At 35.9% G+C, this 18,126-nt stretch overlaps 29 non-coding genes across 29 annotated transcripts; all 29 read left to right on the top strand.

Moving 5' to 3' along the window:
- The first annotated feature begins 235 nt into the window (after positions 1-235).
- On the top strand, positions 236-548 carry LOC148510937 (Nuclear RNase P). Its single transcript, XR_015868804.1, has one exon.
- A 306-nt stretch (positions 549-854) lies between these two features.
- On the top strand, positions 855-1,167 carry LOC148510936 (Nuclear RNase P). The gene has a single exon (XR_015869243.1).
- Positions 1,168-1,474: 307 nt separating this feature from the next.
- Positions 1,475-1,785, top strand: LOC148510935 (Nuclear RNase P). The gene has a single exon (XR_015869174.1).
- Positions 1,786-2,091: 306 nt separating this feature from the next.
- LOC148510934 (Nuclear RNase P) lies at positions 2,092-2,404 on the top strand. The gene has a single exon (XR_015869029.1).
- A 306-nt stretch (positions 2,405-2,710) lies between these two features.
- Positions 2,711-3,023, top strand: LOC148510933 (Nuclear RNase P). Its single transcript, XR_015869245.1, has one exon.
- A 307-nt stretch (positions 3,024-3,330) lies between these two features.
- LOC148510932 (Nuclear RNase P) lies at positions 3,331-3,643 on the top strand. Its single transcript, XR_015869320.1, has one exon.
- A 306-nt stretch (positions 3,644-3,949) lies between these two features.
- Positions 3,950-4,262, top strand: LOC148510931 (Nuclear RNase P). The gene has a single exon (XR_015869053.1).
- A 306-nt stretch (positions 4,263-4,568) lies between these two features.
- On the top strand, positions 4,569-4,881 carry LOC148510930 (Nuclear RNase P). The gene has a single exon (XR_015869291.1).
- Positions 4,882-5,188: 307 nt separating this feature from the next.
- Positions 5,189-5,501, top strand: LOC148510929 (Nuclear RNase P). The gene has a single exon (XR_015869269.1).
- Positions 5,502-5,807: 306 nt separating this feature from the next.
- LOC148510928 (Nuclear RNase P) lies at positions 5,808-6,120 on the top strand. Its single transcript, XR_015868978.1, has one exon.
- Positions 6,121-6,427: 307 nt separating this feature from the next.
- On the top strand, positions 6,428-6,740 carry LOC148510927 (Nuclear RNase P). Its single transcript, XR_015869244.1, has one exon.
- A 307-nt stretch (positions 6,741-7,047) lies between these two features.
- Positions 7,048-7,360, top strand: LOC148510926 (Nuclear RNase P). The gene has a single exon (XR_015869016.1).
- Positions 7,361-7,666: 306 nt separating this feature from the next.
- Positions 7,667-7,979, top strand: LOC148510925 (Nuclear RNase P). Its single transcript, XR_015869235.1, has one exon.
- A 306-nt stretch (positions 7,980-8,285) lies between these two features.
- On the top strand, positions 8,286-8,598 carry LOC148510924 (Nuclear RNase P). Its single transcript, XR_015869028.1, has one exon.
- A 306-nt stretch (positions 8,599-8,904) lies between these two features.
- Positions 8,905-9,217, top strand: LOC148510923 (Nuclear RNase P). Its single transcript, XR_015869198.1, has one exon.
- Positions 9,218-9,524: 307 nt separating this feature from the next.
- Positions 9,525-9,835, top strand: LOC148510922 (Nuclear RNase P). The gene has a single exon (XR_015869149.1).
- Positions 9,836-10,142: 307 nt separating this feature from the next.
- On the top strand, positions 10,143-10,455 carry LOC148510921 (Nuclear RNase P). The gene has a single exon (XR_015869363.1).
- Positions 10,456-10,761: 306 nt separating this feature from the next.
- On the top strand, positions 10,762-11,074 carry LOC148510920 (Nuclear RNase P). The gene has a single exon (XR_015869209.1).
- A 307-nt stretch (positions 11,075-11,381) lies between these two features.
- LOC148510919 (Nuclear RNase P) lies at positions 11,382-11,694 on the top strand. Its single transcript, XR_015869015.1, has one exon.
- A 306-nt stretch (positions 11,695-12,000) lies between these two features.
- On the top strand, positions 12,001-12,313 carry LOC148510918 (Nuclear RNase P). Its single transcript, XR_015869233.1, has one exon.
- Positions 12,314-12,619: 306 nt separating this feature from the next.
- Positions 12,620-12,932, top strand: LOC148510917 (Nuclear RNase P). The gene has a single exon (XR_015869027.1).
- A 306-nt stretch (positions 12,933-13,238) lies between these two features.
- Positions 13,239-13,551, top strand: LOC148510916 (Nuclear RNase P). Its single transcript, XR_015869051.1, has one exon.
- A 306-nt stretch (positions 13,552-13,857) lies between these two features.
- On the top strand, positions 13,858-14,170 carry LOC148510915 (Nuclear RNase P). The gene has a single exon (XR_015868977.1).
- A 307-nt stretch (positions 14,171-14,477) lies between these two features.
- Positions 14,478-14,790, top strand: LOC148510914 (Nuclear RNase P). Its single transcript, XR_015869242.1, has one exon.
- Positions 14,791-15,097: 307 nt separating this feature from the next.
- Positions 15,098-15,410, top strand: LOC148510913 (Nuclear RNase P). The gene has a single exon (XR_015869014.1).
- Positions 15,411-15,716: 306 nt separating this feature from the next.
- Positions 15,717-16,029, top strand: LOC148510912 (Nuclear RNase P). The gene has a single exon (XR_015869234.1).
- Positions 16,030-16,335: 306 nt separating this feature from the next.
- Positions 16,336-16,648, top strand: LOC148510911 (Nuclear RNase P). Its single transcript, XR_015869026.1, has one exon.
- A 306-nt stretch (positions 16,649-16,954) lies between these two features.
- Positions 16,955-17,267, top strand: LOC148510910 (Nuclear RNase P). Its single transcript, XR_015869187.1, has one exon.
- A 307-nt stretch (positions 17,268-17,574) lies between these two features.
- On the top strand, positions 17,575-17,885 carry LOC148510909 (Nuclear RNase P). Its single transcript, XR_015869148.1, has one exon.
- Positions 17,886-18,126: the final 241 nt, after the last annotated feature.

Below are 18,126 nucleotides of genomic sequence, written 5' to 3'. Positions count from 1 at the left end.
AATTTTAATATTCAGTTAGAAACTCAACGGATTTAATTCTTCAATTTAAAACCTATATTTTATTAGGTCATCATTTTTTTACTCTAAAAGTTTGAAAGTTTTCAAATCTTTATTTTATAGAGATGTGGGCTGTTAATTTGATTTTTACATTTTTAATTTCCTGTGTCACTCTAAATTTTCTGACATCTTCGAAGTTGAGCTTTAAAACAGTCTTGAAACTAAATGCTCAATATGTGGAGAGAAGCTCAGGGGTGAGGCTACATGCAGAGTACTGTAGTTGCTCCTAAAACTAACCTTGGGGAGGGTCTGAGATTAGAGCCACATGCTGCTCTCACAGAGCATTTCTTGACTGAAGCAAGTGAGTTCCCATCAATATTGGTCAGCTTGTAACTTCAAAGCAGAAGACACTGTATGCACTAAAACTCATGTGCTGCTATTGATGCAAAGTTCTCAAGCTTAGAATTGGCTCATGGCTGGCAAATTTAAGTTCAATGGCTGAGAGGAAGTACATAGCTGCTTTCCAAATCAATTCAGACTACTCTCTCTCCACATTTTGCTAATGTATGCCTCATCTTAGGCTGCTCTAAATGTATCTATTTCCCTATCTATGAAAAGTGAAAATTTTAATATTCAGTTAGAAACTCAACGGATTTAATTCTTCAATTTAAAACCTATATATTATAAGGTCATCATTTTTTTACTCTAAAAGTTTGAAAGTTTTCAAATCTTTATTTTATAGAGATGTGGGCTGTTAATTTGATTTTTAAACTTTTAATTTCCTATGTCACTCTAAGTTTTCTGACATCTTCGAAGATGAGCTTTAAAACAGTCTTGAAACTAAATGCTCAATATGTGGAGAGAAGCTCAGTGGTGAGGCTACATGCAGAGTACTGTAGTTGCTCCTAAAACTAACCTTGGGGAAGGTCTGAGATTAGAGCCAAATGCTGCTCTCACAGAGCATTTCTTGACTGAAGCAAGTGAGTTCCCATCAATATTGGTCAGCTTGTAACTTCAAAGCAGAAGACACTGTATGCACTAAAACTCATGTGCTGCTATTGATGCAAAGTTCTCAAGCTTGGAATTGGCTCATGGCTGGCAAATTTAAGTTCAATGGCTGAGAGGAAGTACATAGCTGCTTTCCAACTCAATTCAGACTACTCTCTCTCCACATTTTGCTAATGTATGCCTCATCTTAGGCTGCTCTAAATGTATCTAATTCCCTATCTATGAAAAGTGAAAATTTGAATATTCAGTTAGAAACTCAACTGGATTTAATTCTTCAATTTAAAACCTATATTTTATAAGGTCATCATTTTTTTACTCTAAAAGTTTGAAAGTTTTCAAATCCTTATTTTATAGAGATGTGGGCTGTTAATTTGATTTTTACATTTTTATTTTCCTGTGTCACCCAAAGTTTTCTGACATCTTCAAAGTTGAGCTTTAAAACAGTCTTGAAGCTAAATGCTCAATATGTGGAGAGAAGCTCTGTTGTGAGGCTACATGCAGAGTACTGTAGTTGCTCCTAAAACTAATCTTGGGGAAGGTCTGAGATTAGAGCCACATGCTGCTCTCACAGAGCATTTCTTGACTGAAGCAAGTGAGTTCCCATCAATATTGGTCAGCTTGTAACTTCAAAACAGAAGACACTATGCATTAAAACTCATGTGCTGCTATTGATGCAAAGTTCTCAAGCTTGGAATTGGCTCATGGCTGGCAAATTTAAGTTCAATGGCTGAGAGGAAGTACATAGCTGCTTTCCAACTCAATTCAGACTACTCTCTCTCCACATTTTGCTAATGTATGCATCATCTTAGGCTGCTCTAAATGTATCTATTTCCCTATCTATGAAAAGTGAAAATTTTAATATTCAGTTAGAAACTCAACGGATTTAATTCTTCAATTTAAAACCTATATTTTATTAGGTCATCATTTTTTTACTCTAAAAGTTTGAAAGTTTTCAAATCTTTATTTTATAGAGATGTGGGCTGTTAATTTGATTTTTACATTTTTAATTTCCTGTGTCACTCTAAGTTTTCTGACATCTTCGAAGTTGAGCTTTAAAACAGTCTTGAAACTAAATGCTCAATATGTGGAGAGAAGCTCAGTGGTGAGGCTACATGCAGAGTACTGTAGTTGCTCCTAAAACTAACCTTGGGGAAGGTCTGAGATTAGAGCCACATGCTGCTCTCACAGAGCATTTCTTGACTGAAGCAAGTGAGTTCCCATCAAAATTGGTCAGCTTGTAACTTCAAAGCAGAAGACACTGTATGCACTAAAACTCATGTGCTGCTATTGATGCAAAGTTCTCAAGCTTGGAATTGGCTTATGGCTGGCAAATTTAAGTTCAATGGCTGAGAGGAAGTACATAGCTGCTTTCCAACTCAATTCAGACTACTCTCTCTCCACATTTTGCTAATGTATGCCTCATCTTAGGCTGCTCTAAATGTATCTATTTCCCTATCTATGAAAAGTGAAAATTTGAGTATTCAGTTAGATACTCAACGGATTTAATTCTTCAATTTAAAACCTATATTTTATAAGGTCATAATTTTTTTACTCTAAAAGTTTGAAAGTTTTCAAATCTTTATTTTATAGAGATGTGGGCTGTTAATTTGATTTTTACATTTTTAATTTCCAATGTCACTCTAAGTTTTCTGACATCTTCGAAGATGAGCTTTAAAACAGTCTTGAAACTAAATGCTCAATATGTGGAGAGAAGCTCAGTGGTGAGGCTACATGCAGAGTACTGTAGTTGCTCCTAAAACTAACCTTGGGGAAGGTCTGAGATTAGAGCCACATGCTGCTCTCACAGAGCATTTCTTGACTGAAGCAAGTGAGTTCCCATCAATATTGGTCAGCTTGTAACTTCAAAGCAGAAGACACTGTATGCACTAAAACTCATGTGCTGCTATTGATGCAAAGTTCTCAAGCTTGGAATTGGCTTATGGCTGGCAAATTTAAGTTCAATGGCTGATAAGAAGTACATAGCTGCTTTCCAACTCAATTCAGACTACTCTCTCTCCACATTTTGCTAATGTATGCCTCATCTTAGGCTGCTCTAAATGTATCTATTTCCCTATCTATGAAAAGTGAAAATTTGAATATTCAGTTAGAAACTCAACTGGATTTAATACTTCAATTTAAAATCTATATTTTATAAGGTCATCATTTTTTTACTCTAAACGTTTGAAAGTTTTCAAATCCTTATTTTATAGAGATGTGGGCTGTTAATTTGATTTTTACATTTTTAATTTCCTATGTCACCCTAAGTTTTCTGACATCTTCAAAGTTGAGCTTTAAAACAGTCGTGAAACTAAATGCTCAATATGTGGAGAGAAGCTCAGTTGTGAGGCGACAAGCAGAGTACTGTAGTTGCTCCTAAAACTAACCTTGGGGAAGGTCTGAGATTAGAGCCACATGCTGCTCTCACAGAGCATTTCTTGACTGAAGCACGTGAGTTCCCATCAATATTGGTCAGCTTGTAACTTCAAAGCAGAAGACACTGTATGCACTAAAACTCATGTGCTGCTATTGATGCAAAGTTCTCAAGCTTGGAATTGGCTCATGGCTGGCAAATTTAAGTTCAATGGCTGAGAGGAAGTACATAGCTGCTTTCCAAATCAATTCAGACTACTCTCTCTCCACATTTTGCTAATGTATGCCTCATCTTAGGCTGCTCTAAATGTATCTATTTCCCTATCTATGAAAAGTGAAAATTTGAATATTCAGTTAGAAACTCAACGGATTTAATTCTTCAATTTAAAACCTATATTTTATTAGGTCATCATTTTTTTACTCTAAAAGTTTGAAAGTTTTCAAATCTTTATTTTATAGAGATGTGGGCTGTTAATTTGATTTTTACATTTTTAATTTCCTGTGTCACGCTAAGTTTTCTGACATCTTCGAAGTTGAGCTTTAAAACAGTCTTGAAACTAAATGCTCAATATGTGGAGAGAAGCTCAGTGGTGAGGCTACATGCAGAGTACTGTAGTTGCTCCTAAAACTAACCTTGGGGAAGGTCTGAGATTAGAGCCACATGCTGCTCTCACAGAGCATTTCTTGACTGAAGCAAGTGAGTTCCCATCAAAATTGGTCAGCTTGTAACTTCAAAGCCGAAGACACTGTATGCACTAAAACTCATGTGCTGCTATTGATGCAAAGTTCTCAAGCTTGGAATTGGCTTATGGCTGGCAAATTTAAGTTCAATGGCTGAGAGGAAGTACATAGCTGCTTTCCAACTCAATTCAGACTACTCTCTCTCCACATTTTGCTAATGTATGCCTCATCTTAGGCTGCTCTAAATGTATCTATTTCCCTATCTATGAAAAGTGAAAATTTGAGTATTCAGTTAGATACTCAACGGATTTAATTCTTCAATTTAAAACCTATATTTTATAAGGTCATAATTTTTTTACTCTAAAAGTTTGAAAGTTTTCAAATCTTTATTTTATAGAGATGTGGGCTGTTAATTTGATTTTTACATTTTTAATTTCCAATGTCACTCTAAGTTTTCTGACATCTTCGAAGATGAGCTTTAAAACAGTCTTGAAACTAAATGCTCAATATGTGGAGAGAAGCTCAGTGGTGAGGCTACATGCAGAGTACTGTAGTTGCTCCTAAAACTAACCTTGGGGAAGGTCTGAGATTAGAGCCACATGCTGCTCTCACAGAGCATTTCTTGACTGAAGCAAGTGAGTTCCCATCAATATTGGTCAGCTTGTAACTTCAAAGCAGAAGACACTGTATGCACTAAAACTCATGTGCTGCTATTGATGCAAAGTTCTCAAGCTTGGAATTGGCTTATGGCTGGCAAATTTAAGTTCAATGGCTGATAAGAAGTACATAGCTGCTTTCCAACTCAATTCAGATTACTCTCTCTCCACATTTTGCTAATGTATGCCTCATCTTAGGCTGCTCTAAATGTATCTATTTCCCTATCTATGAAAAGTGAAAATTTGAATATTCAGTTAGAAACTCAACTGGATTTAATACTTCAATTTAAAACCTATATTTTATAAGGTCATCATTTTTTTACTCTAAACGTTTGAAAGTTTTCAAATCCTTATTTTATAGAGATGTGGGCTGTTAATTTGATTTTTACATTTTTAATTTCCTATGTCACCCTAAGTTTTCTGACATCTTCAAAGTTGAGCTTTAAAACAGTCGTGAAACTAAATGCTCAATATGTGGAGAGAAGCTCAGTTGTGAGGCTACAAGCAGAGTACTGTAGTTGCTCCTAAAACTAACCTTGGGGAAGGTCTGAGATTAGAGCCACATGCTGCTCTCACAGAGCATTTCTTGACTGAAGCACGTGAGTTCCCATCAATATTGGTCAGCTTGTAACTTCAAAGCAGAAGACACTGTATGCACTAAAACTCATGTGCTGCTATTGATGCAAAGTTCTCAAGCTTGGAATTGGCTCATGGCTGGCAAATTTAAGTTCAATGGCTGAGAGGAAGTACATAGCTGCTTTCCAAATCAATTCAGACTACTCTCTCTCCACATTTTGCTAATGTATGCCTCATCTTAGGCTGCTCTAAATGTATCTATTTCCCTATCTATGAAAAGTGAAAATTTGAATATTCAGTTAGAAACTCAACGGATTTAATTCTTCAATTTAAAACCTATATTTTATAAGGTCATCATTTTTTTACTCTAAAAGTTTGAAAGTTTTCAAATCTTTATTTTATAGAGATGTGGGCTGTTAATTTGATTTTTAAACTTTTAATTTCCTATGTCACTCTAAGTTTTCTGACATCTTCGAAGATGAGCTTTAAAACAGTCTTGAAACTAAATGCTCAATATGTGGAGAGAAGCTAAGTGGTGAGGCTACATGCAGAGTACTGTAGTTGCTCCTAAAACTAACCTTGGGGAAGGTCTGAGATTAGAGCCACATGCTGCTCTCACAGAGCATTTCTTGACTGAAGCAAGTGAGTTCCCATCAATATTGGTCAGCTTGTAACTTCAAAGCAGAAGACACTGTATGCACTAAAACTCATGTGCTGCTATTGATGCAAAGTTCTCAAGCTTGGAATTGGCTCATGGCTGGCAAATTTAAGTTCAATGGCTGAGAGGAAGTACATAGCTGCTTTCCAACTCAATTCAGACTACTCTCTCTCCACATTTTGCTAATGTATGCCTCATCTTAGGCTGCTCTAAATGTATCTATTTCCCTATCTATGAAAAGTGAAAATTTGAATATTCAGTTAGAAACTCAACTGGATTTAATTCTTCAATTTAAAACCTATATTTTATAAGGTCATCATTTTTTTACTCTAAAAGATTGAAAGTTTTCAAATCCTTATTTTATAGAGATGTGGGCTGTTAATTTGATTTTTACATTTTTAATTTCCTGTGTCACCCAAAGTTTTCTGACATCTTCAAAGTTGAGCTTTAAAACAGTCTTGAAGCTAAATGCTCAATATGTGGAGAGAAGCTCAGTGGTGAGGCTACATGCAGAGTACTGTAGTTGCTCCTAAAACTAACCTTGGGGAAGGTCTGAGATTAGAGCCACATGCTGCTCTCACAGAGCATTTCTTGACTGAAGCAAGTGAGTTCCCATCAATATTGGTCAGCTTGTAACTTCAAAGCAGAAGACACTGTATGCACTAAAACTCATGTGCTGCTATTGATGCAAAGTTCTCAAGCTTGGAATTGGCTTATGGCTGGCAAATTTAAGTTCAATGGCTGATAAGAAGTACATAGCTGCTTTCCAACTCAATTCAGACTACTCTCTCTCCACATTTTGCTAATGTATGCCTCATCTTAGGCTGCTCTAAATGTATCTATTTCCCTATCTATGAAAAGTGAAAATTTGAATATTCAGTTAGAAACTCGACTGGATTTAATACTTCAATTTAAAACCTATATTTTATAAGGTCATCATTTTTTTACTCTAAACGTTTGAAAGTTTTCAAATCCTTATTTTATAGAGATGTGGGCTGTTAATTAGATTTTTACATTTTTAATTTCCTGTGTCACCCTAAGTTTTCTGACATCTTCAAAGTTGAGCTTTAAAACAGTCGTGAAACTAAATGCTCAATATGTGGAGAGAAGCTCAGTTGTGAGGCTACAAGCAGAGTACTGTAGTTGCTCCTAAAACTAACCTTGGGGAAGGTCTGAGATTAGAGCCATATGCTGCTCTCACAGAGCATTTCTTGACTGAAGCACGTGAGTTCCCATCAATATTGGTCAGCTTGTAACTTCAAAGCAGAAGACACTGTATGCACTAAAACTCATGTGCTGCTATTGATGCAAAGTTCTCAAGCTTGGAATTGGCTCATGGCTGGCAAATTTAAGTTCAATGGCTGAGAGGAAGTACATAGCTGCTTTCCAACTCAATTCAGACTACTCTCTCTCCACATTTTGCTAATGTATGCATCATCTTAGGCTGCTCTAAATGTATCTAATTCCCTATCTATGAAAAGTGAAAATTTTAATATTCAGTTAGAAACTCAACGGATTTAATTCTTCAATTTAAAACCTATATTTTATAAGGTCATCATTTTTTTACTCTAAAAGTTTGAGAGTTTTCAAATCTTTATTTTATAGAGATGTGGGCTGTTAATTTGATTTTTAAATTTTTAATTTCCTGTGTCACTCTAAGTTTTCTGACATCTTCGAAGATGAGCTTTAAAACAGTCTTGAAACTAAATGCTCAATATGTGGAGAGAAGCTCAGGGGTGAGGCTACATGCAGAGTACTGTAGTTGCTCCTAAAACTAACCTTGGGGAGGGTCTGAGATTAGAGCCACATGCTGCTCTCACAGAGCATTTCTTGACTGAAGCAAGTGAGTTCCCATCAATATTGGTCAGCTTGTAACTTCAAAGCAGAAGACCCTGTATGCACTAAAACTCATGTGCTGCTATTGATGCAAAGTTCTCAAGCTTGGAATTGGCTCATGGCTGGCAAATTTAAGTTCAATGGCTGAGAGGAAGTACATAGCTGCTTTCCAACTCAATTCAGACTACTCTCTCTCCACATTTTGCTAATGTATGCATCATCTTAGGCTGCTCTAAATGTATCTATTTCCCTATCTATGAAAAGTGAAAATTTTAATATTCAGTTAGAAACTCAACGGATTTAATTCTTCAATTTAAAACCTATATTTTATAAGGTCATCATTTTTTTACTCCAAAAGTTTGAAAGTTTTCAAATCTTTATTTTATAGAGATGTGGGCTGTTAATTTGATTTTTACATTTTTAATTTCCTGTGTCACTCTAAGTTTTCTGACATCTTCGAAGTTGAGCTTTAAAACAGTCTTGAAACTAAATGCTCAAAATGTGGAGAGAAGCTCAGTGGTGAGGCTACATGCAGAGTACTGTAGTTGCTCCTAAAACTAACCTTGGGGAAGGTCTGAGATTAGAGCCACATGCTGCTCTCACAGAGCATTTCTTGACTGAAGCAAGTGAGTTCCCATCAAAATTGGTCAGCTTGTAACTTCAAAGCAGAAGACACTGTATGCACTAAAACTCATGTGCTGCTATTGATGCAAAGTTCTCAAGCTTGGAATTGGCTTATGGCTGGCAAATTTAAGTTCAATGGCTGAGAGGAAGTACATAGCTGCTTTCCAACTCAATTCAGACTACTCTCTCTCCACATTTTGCTAATGTATGCCTCATCTTAGGCTGCTCTAAATGTATCTATTTCCCTATCTATGAAAAGTGAAAATTTGAGTATTCAGTTAGAAACTCAACGGATTTAATTCTTCAATTTAAAACCTATATTTTATAAGGTCATAATTTTTTTACTCTAAAAGTTTGAAAGTTTTCAAATCTTTATTTTATAGAGATGTGGGCTGTTAATTTGATTTTTACATTTTTAATTTCCAATGTCACTCTAAGTTTTCTGACATCTTCGAAGATGAGCTTTAAAACAGTCTTGAAACTAAATGCTCAATATGTGGAGAGAAGCTCAGTGGTGAGGCTACATGCAGAGTACTGTAGTTGCTCCTAAAACTAACCTTGGGGAAGGTCTGAGATTAGAGCCACATGCTGCTCTCACAGAGCATTTCTTGACTGAAGCAAGTGAGTTCCCATCAATATTGGTTAGCTTGTAACTTCAAAGCAGAAGACACTGTATGCACTAAAACTCATGTGCTGCTATTGATGCAAAGTTCTCAAGCTTGGAATTGGCTCATGGCTGGCAAATTTAAGTTCAATTGCTGAGAGGAAGTACATAGCTGCTTTCCAACTCAATTCAGACTACTCTCTCTCCACATTTTGCTAATGTATGCCTCATCTTAGGCTGCTCTAAATGTATCTATTTCCCTATCTATGAAAAGTGAAAATTTGAATATTCAGTTAGAAACTCAACTGGATTTAATTCTTCAATTTAAAACCTATATTTTATAAGGTCATCATTTTTTTACTCTAAAAGTTTGAAAGTTTTCAAATCCTTATTTTATAGAGATGTGGGCTGTTAATTTGATTTTTACATTTTTAATTTCCTGTGTCACCCAAAGTTTTCTGACATCTTCAAAGTTGAGCTTTTAAACAGTCTTGAAGCTAAATGCTCAATATGTGGAGAGAAGCTCTGTTGTGAGGCTACATGCAGAGTACTGTAGTTGCTCCTAAAACTAACCTTGGGGAAGGTCTGAGATTAGAGCCACATGCTGCTCTCACAGAGCATTTCTTGACTGAAGCAAGTGAGTTCCCATCAGTATTGGTCAGCTTGTAACTTCAAAGCAGAAGACACTATGCATTAAAACTCATGTGCTGCTATTGATGCAAAGTTCTCAAGCTTGGAATTGGCTCATGGCTGGCAAATTTAAGTTCAATGGCTGAGAGGAAGTACATAGCTGCTTTCCAACTCAATTCAGACTACTCTCTCTCCACATTTTGCTAATGTATGCCTCATCTTAGGCTGCTCTAAATGTATCTATTTCCCTATCTATGAAAAGTGAAAATTTGAATATTCAGTTAGAAACTCAACTGGATTTAATTCTTCAATTTAAAACCTATATTTTATAAGGTCATCATTTTTTTACTCTAAAAGTTTGAAAGTTTTCAAATCCTTATTTTATAGAGATGTGGGCTGTTAATTTGATTTTTACATTTTTAATTTCCTGTGTCACTCTAAATTTTCTGACATCTTCGAAGTTGAGCTTTAAAACAGTCTTGAAACTAAATGCTCAATATGTGGAGAGAAGCTCAGGGGTGAGGCTACATGCAGAGTACTGTAGTTGCTCCTAAAACTAACCTTGGGGAGGGTCTGAGATTAGAGCCACATGCTGCTCTCACAGAGCATTTCTTGACTGAAGCAAGTGAGTTCCCATCAATATTGGTCAGCTTGTAACTTCAAAGCAGAAGACACTGTATGCACTAAAACTCATGTGCTGCTATTGATGCAAAGTTCTCAAGCTTGGAATTGGCTCATGGCTGGCAAATTTAAGTTCAATGGCTGAGAGGAAGTACATAGCTGCTTTCCAAATCAATTCAGACTACTCTCTCTCCACATTTTGCTAATTTATGCCTCATCTTAGGCTGCTCTAAATGTATCTATTTCCCTATCTATGAAAAGTGAAAATTTTAATATTCAGTTAGAAACTCAACGGATTTAATTCTTCAATTTAAAACCTATATATTATAAGGTCATCATTTTTTTACTCTAAAAGTTTGAAAGTTTTCAAATCTTTATTTTATAGAGATGTGGGCTGTTAATTTGATTTTTAAACTTTTAATTTCCTATGTCACTCTAAGTTTTCTGACATCTTCGAAGATGAGCTTTAAAACAGTCTTGAAACTAAATGCTCAATATGTGGAGAGAAGCTCAGTGGTGAGGCTACATGCAGAGTACTGTAGTTGCTCCTAAAACTAACCTTGGGGAAGGTCTGAGATTAGAGCCAAATGCTGCTCTCACAGAGCATTTCTTGACTGAAGCAAGTGAGTTCCCATCAATATTGGTCAGCTTGTAACTTCAAAGCAGAAGACACTGTATGCACTAAAACTCATGTGCTGCTATTGATGCAAAGTTCTCAAGCTTGGAATTGGCTTATGGCTGGCAAATTTAAGTTCAATGGCTGATAAGAAGTACATAGCTGCTTTCCAACTCAATTCAGACTACTCTCTCTCCACATTTTGCTAATGTATGCCTCATCTTAGGCTGCTCTAAATGTATCTATTTCCCTATCTATGAAAAGTGAAAATTTGAATATTCAGTTAGAAACTCGACTGGATTTAATACTTCAATTTAAAACCTATATTTTATAAGGTCATCATTTTTTTACTCTAAACGTTTGAAAGTTTTCAAATCCTTATTTTATAGAGATGTGGGCTGTTAATTAGATTTTTACATTTTTAATTTCCTGTGTCACCCTAAGTTTTCTGACATCTTCAAAGTTGAGCTTTAAAACAGTCGTGAAACTAAATGCTCAATATGTGGAGAGAAGCTCAGTTGTGAGGCTACAAGCAGAGTACTGTAGTTGCTCCTAAAACTAACCTTGGGGAAGGTCTGAGATTAGAGCCATATGCTGCTCTCACAGAGCATTTCTTGACTGAAGCACGTGAGTTCCCATCAATATTGGTCAGCTTGTAACTTCAAAGCAGAAGACACTGTATGCACTAAAACTCATGTGCTGCTATTGATGCAAAGTTCTCAAGCTTGGAATTGGCTCATGGCTGGCAAATTTAAGTTCAATGGCTGAGAGGAAGTACATAGCTGCTTTCCAACTCAATTCAGACTACTCTCTCTCCACATTTTGCTAATGTATGCATCATCTTAGGCTGCTCTAAATGTATCTAATTCCCTATCTATGAAAAGTGAAAATTTTAATATTCAGTTAGAAACTCAACGGATTTAATTCTTCAATTTAAAACCTATATTTTATAAGGTCATCATTTTTTTACTCTAAAAGTTTGAGAGTTTTCAAATCTTTATTTTATAGAGATGTGGGCTGTTAATTTGATTTTTAAATTTTTAATTTCCTGTGTCACTCTAAGTTTTCTGACATCTTCGAAGATGAGCTTTAAAACAGTCTTGAAACTAAATGCTCAATATGTGGAGAGAAGCTCAGGGGTGAGGCTACATGCAGAGTACTGTAGTTGCTCCTAAAACTAACCTTGGGGAGGGTCTGAGATTAGAGCCACATGCTGCTCTCACAGAGCATTTCTTGACTGAAGCAAGTGAGTTCCCATCAATATTGGTCAGCTTGTAACTTCAAAGCAGAAGACCCTGTATGCACTAAAACTCATGTGCTGCTATTGATGCAACGTTCTCAAGCTTGGAATTGGCTCATGGCTGGCAAATTTAAGTTCAATGGCTGAGAGGAAGTACATAGCTGCTTTCCAACTCAATTCAGACTACTCTCTCTCCACATTTTGCTAATGTATGCATCATCTTAGGCTGCTCTAAATGTATCTATTTCCCTATCTATGAAAAGTGAAAATTTTAATATTCAGTTAGAAACTCAACGGATTTAATTCTTCAATTTAAAACCTATATTTTATAAGGTCATCATTTTTTTACTCCAAAAGTTTGAAAGTTTTCAAATCTTTATTTTATAGAGATGTGGGCTGTTAATTTGATTTTTACATTTTTAATTTCCTGTGTCACTCTAAGTTTTCTGACATCTTCGAAGTTGAGCTTTAAAACAGTCTTGAAACTAAATGCTCAAAATGTGGAGAGAAGCTCAGTGGTGAGGCTACATGCAGAGTACTGTAGTTGCTCCTAAAACTAACCTTGGGGAAGGTCTGAGATTAGAGCCACATGCTGCTCTCACAGAGCATTTCTTGACTGAAGCAAGTGAGTTCCCATCAAAATTGGTCAGCTTGTAACTTCAAAGCAGAAGACACTGTATGCACTAAAACTCATGTGCTGCTATTGATGCAAAGTTCTCAAGCTTGGAATTGGCTTATGGCTGGCAAATTTAAGTTCAATGGCTGAGAGGAAGTACATAGCTGCTTTCCAACTCAATTCAGACTACTCTCTCTCCACATTTTGCTAATGTATGCCTCATCTTAGGCTGCTCTAAATGTATCTATTTCCCTATCTATGAAAAGTGAAAATTTGAGTATTCAGTTAGAAACTCAACGGATTTAATTCTTCAATTTAAAACCTATATTTTATAAGGTCATAATTTTTTTACTCTAAAAGTTTGAAAGTTTTCAAATCTTTATTTTATAGAGATGTGGGCTGTTAATTTGATTTTTACATTTTTAATTTCCAATGTCACTCTAAGTTTTCTGACATCTTCGAAGATGAGCTTTAAAACAGTCTTGAAACTAAATGCTCAATATGTGGAGAGAAGCTCAGTGGTGAGGCTACATGCAGAGTACTGTAGTTGCTCCTAAAACTAACCTTGGGGAAGGTCTGAGATTAGAGCCACATGCTGCTCTCACAGAGCATTTCTTGACTGAAGCAAGTGAGTTCCCATCAATATTGGTTAGCTTGTAACTTCAAAGCAGAAGACACTGTATGCACTAAAACTCATGTGCTGCTATTGATGCAAAGTTCTCAAGCTTGGAATTGGCTCATGGCTGGCAAATTTAAGTTCAATGGCTGAGAGGAAGTACATAGCTGCTTTCCAAATCAATTCAGACTACTCTCTCTCCACATTTTGCTAATGTATGCCTCATCTTAGGCTGCTCTAAATGTATCTATTTCCCTATCTATGAAAAGTGAAAATTTGAATATTCAGTTAGAAACTCAACGGATTTAATTCTTCAATTTAAAACCTATATTTTATAAGGTCATCATTTTTTTACTCTAAAAGTTTGAAAGTTTTCAAATCTTTATTTTATAGAGATGTGGGCTGTTAATTTGATTTTTAAACTTTTAATTTCCTATGTCACTCTAAGTTTTCTGACATCTTCGAAGATGAGCTTTAAAACAGTCTTGAAACTAAATGCTCAATATGTGGAGAGAAGCTAAGTGGTGAGGCTACATGCAGAGTACTGTAGTTGCTCCTAAAACTAACCTTGGGGAAGGTCTGAGATTAGAGCCACATGCTGCTCTCACAGAGCATTTCTTGACTGAAGCAAGTGAGTTCCCATCAATATTGGTCAGCTTGTAACTTCAAAGCAGAAGACACTGTATGCACTAAAACTCATGTGCTGCTATTGATGCAAAGTTCTCAAGCTTGGAATTGGCTCATGGCTGGCAAATTTAAGTTCAATGGCTGAGAGGAAGTACATAGCTGCTTTCCAACTCAATTCAGACTACTCTCTCTCCACATTTTGCTAATGTATGCCTCATCTTAGGCTGCTCTAAATGTATCTATTTCCCTATCTATGAAAAGTGAAAATTTGAATATTCAGTTAGAAACTCAACTGGATTTAATTCTTCAATTTAAAACCTATATTTTATAAGGTCATCATTTTTTTACTCTAAAAGATTGAAAGTTTTCAAATCCTTATTTTATAGAGATGTGGGCTGTTAATTTGATTTTTACATTTTTAATTTCCTGTGTCACCCAAAGTTTTCTGACATCTTCAAAGTTGAGCTTTAAAACAGTCTTGAAGCTAAATGCTCAATATGTGGAGAGAAGCTCAGTGGTGAGGCTACATGCAGAGTACTGTAGTTGCTCCTAAAACTAACCTTGGGGAAGGTCTGAGATTAGAGCCACATGCTGCTCTCACAGAGCATTTCTTGACTGAAGCAAGTGAGTTCCCATCAATATTGGTCAGCTTGTAACTTCAAAGCAGAAGACACTGTATGCACTAAAACTCATGTGCTGCTATTGATGCAAAGTTCTCAAGCTTGGAATTGGCTTATGGCTGGCAAATTTAAGTTCAATGGCTGATAAGAAGTACATAGCTGCTTTCCAACTCAATTCAGACTACTCTCTCTCCACATTTTGCTAATGTATGCCTCATCTTAGGCTGCTCTAAATGTATCTATTTCCCTATCTATGAAAAGTGAAAATTTGAATATTCAGTTAGAAACTCGACTGGATTTAATACTTCAATTTAAAACCTATATTTTATAAGGTCATCATTTTTTTACTCTAAACGTTTGAAAGTTTTCAAATCCTTATTTTATAGAGATGTGGGCTGTTAATTAGATTTTTACATTTTTAATTTCCTGTGTCACCCTAAGTTTTCTGACATCTTCAAAGTTGAGCTTTAAAACAGTCGTGAAACTAAATGCTCAATATGTGGAGAGAAGCTCAGTTGTGAGGCTACAAGCAGAGTACTGTAGTTGCTCCTAAAACTAACCTTGGGGAAGGTCTGAGATTAGAGCCATATGCTGCTCTCACAGAGCATTTCTTGACTGAAGCACGTGAGTTCCCATCAATATTGGTCAGCTTGTAACTTCAAAGCAGAAGACACTGTATGCACTAAAACTCATGTGCTGCTATTGATGCAAAGTTCTCAAGCTTGGAATTGGCTCATGGCTGGCAAATTTAAGTTCAATGGCTGAGAGGAAGTACATAGCTGCTTTCCAACTCAATTCAGACTACTCTCTCTCCACATTTTGCTAATGTATGCATCATCTTAGGCTGCTCTAAATGTATCTAATTCCCTATCTATGAAAAGTGAAAATTTTAATATTCAGTTAGAAACTCAACGGATTTAATTCTTCAATTTAAAACCTATATTTTATAAGGTCATCATTTTTTTACTCTAAAAGTTTGAGAGTTTTCAAATCTTTATTTTATAGAGATGTGGGCTGTTAATTTGATTTTTAAATTTTTAATTTCCTGTGTCACTCTAAGTTTTCTGACATCTTCGAAGATGAGCTTTAAAACAGTCTTGAAACTAAATGCTCAATATGTGGAGAGAAGCTCAGGGGTGAGGCTACATGCAGAGTACTGTAGTTGCTCCTAAAACTAACCTTGGGGAGGGTCTGAGATTAGAGCCACATGCTGCTCTCACAGAGCATTTCTTGACTGAAGCAAGTGAGTTCCCATCAATATTGGTCAGCTTGTAACTTCAAAGCAGAAGACCCTGTATGCACTAAAACTCATGTGCTGCTATTGATGCAAAGTTCTCAAGCTTGGAATTGGCTCATGGCTGGCAAATTTAAGTTCAATGGCTGAGAGGAAGTACATAGCTGCTTTCCAACTCAATTCAGACTACTCTCTCTCCACATTTTGCTAATGTATGCATCATCTTAGGCTGCTCTAAATGTATCTATTTCCCTATCTATGAAAAGTGAAAATTTTAATATTCAGTTAGAAACTCAACGGATTTAATTCTTCAATTTAAAACCTATATTTTATAAGGTCATCATTTTTTTACTCCAAAAGTTTGAAAGTTTTCAAATCTTTATTTTATAGAGATGTGGGCTGTTAATTTGATTTTTACATTTTTAATTTCCTGTGTCACTCTAAGTTTTCTGACATCTTCGAAGTTGAGCTTTAAAACAGTCTTGAAACTAAATGCTCAAAATGTGGAGAGAAGCTCAGTGGTGAGGCTACATGCAGAGTACTGTAGTTGCTCCTAAAACTAACCTTGGGGAAGGTCTGAGATTAGAGCCACATGCTGCTCTCACAGAGCATTTCTTGACTGAAGCAAGTGAGTTCCCATCAAAATTGGTCAGCTTGTAACTTCAAAGCAGAAGACACTGTATGCACTAAAACTCATGTGCTGCTATTGATGCAAAGTTCTCAAGCTTGGAATTGGCTTATGGCTGGCAAATTTAAGTTCAATGGCTGAGAGGAAGTACATAGCTGCTTTCCAACTCAATTCAGACTACTCTCTCTCCACATTTTGCTAATGTATGCCTCATCTTAGGCTGCTCTAAATGTATCTATTTCCCTATCTATGAAAAGTGAAAATTTGAGTATTCAGTTAGAAACTCAACGGATTTAATTCTTCAATTTAAAACCTATATTTTATAAGGTCATAATTTTTTTACTCTAAAAGTTTGAAAGTTTTCAAATCTTTATTTTATAGAGATGTGGGCTGTTAATTTGATTTTTACATTTTTAATTTCCAATGTCACTCTAAGTTTTCTGACATCTTCGAAGATGAGCTTTAAAACAGTCTTGAAACTAAATGCTCAATATGTGGAGAGAAGCTCAGTGGTGAGGCTACATGCAGAGTACTGTAGTTGCTCCTAAAACTAACCTTGGGGAAGGTCTGAGATTAGAGCCACATGCTGCTCTCACAGAGCATTTCTTGACTGAAGCAAGTGAGTTCCCATCAATATTGGTTAGCTTGTAACTTCAAAGCAGAAGACACTGTATGCACTAAAACTCATGTGCTGCTATTGATGCAAAGTTCTCAAGCTTGGAATTGGCTCATGGCTGGCAAATTTAAGTTCAATTGCTGAGAGGAAGTACATAGCTGCTTTCCAACTCAATTCAGACTACTCTCTCTCCACATTTTGCTAATGTATGCCTCATCTTAGGCTGCTCTAAATGTATCTATTTCCCTATCTATGAAAAGTGAAAATTTGAATATTCAGTTAGAAACTCAACTGGATTTAATTCTTCAATTTAAAACCTATATTTTATAAGGTCATCATTTTTTTACTCTAAAAGTTTGAAAGTTTTCAAATCCTTATTTTATAGAGATGTGGGCTGTTAATTTGATTTTTACATTTTTAATTTCCTGTGTCACCCAAAGTTTTCTGACATCTTCAAAGTTGAGCTTTTAAACAGTCTTGAAGCTAAATGCTCAATATGTGGAGAGAAGCTCTGTTGTGAGGCTACATGCAGAGTACTGTAGTTGCTCCTAAAACTAACCTTGGGGAAGGTCTGAGATTAGAGCCACATGCTGCTCTCACAGAGCATTTCTTGACTGAAGCAAGTGAGTTCCCATCAGTATTGGTCAGCTTGTAACTTCAAAGCAGAAGACACTATGCATTAAAACTCATGTGCTGCTATTGATGCAAAGTTCTCAAGCTTGGAATTGGCTCATGGCTGGCAAATTTAAGTTCAATGGCTGAGAGGAAGTACATAGCTGCTTTCCAACTCAATTCAGACTACTCTCTCTCCACATTTTGCTAATGTATGCCTCATCTTAGGCTGCTCTAAATGTATCTATTTCCCTATCTATGAAAAGTGAAAATTTGAATATTCAGTTAGAAACTCAACTGGATTTAATTCTTCAATTTAAAACCTATATTTTATAAGGTCATCATTTTTTTACTCTAAAAGTTTGAAAGTTTTCAAATCCTTATTTTATAGAGATGTGGGCTGTTAATTTGATTTTTACATTTTTAATTTCCTGTGTCAC

This window comes from Taudactylus pleione, unplaced genomic scaffold (assembly GCF_031769625.1).
Source record: "Taudactylus pleione unplaced genomic scaffold, aTauple2 ptg000311l, whole genome shotgun sequence".
Classification (NCBI taxonomy): domain Eukaryota; kingdom Metazoa; phylum Chordata; class Amphibia; order Anura; family Myobatrachidae; genus Taudactylus; species Taudactylus pleione.
The sequence above is the reverse complement of the archived record's forward strand: the minus strand, read 5'-3'. Positions and strand labels throughout refer to the sequence as shown.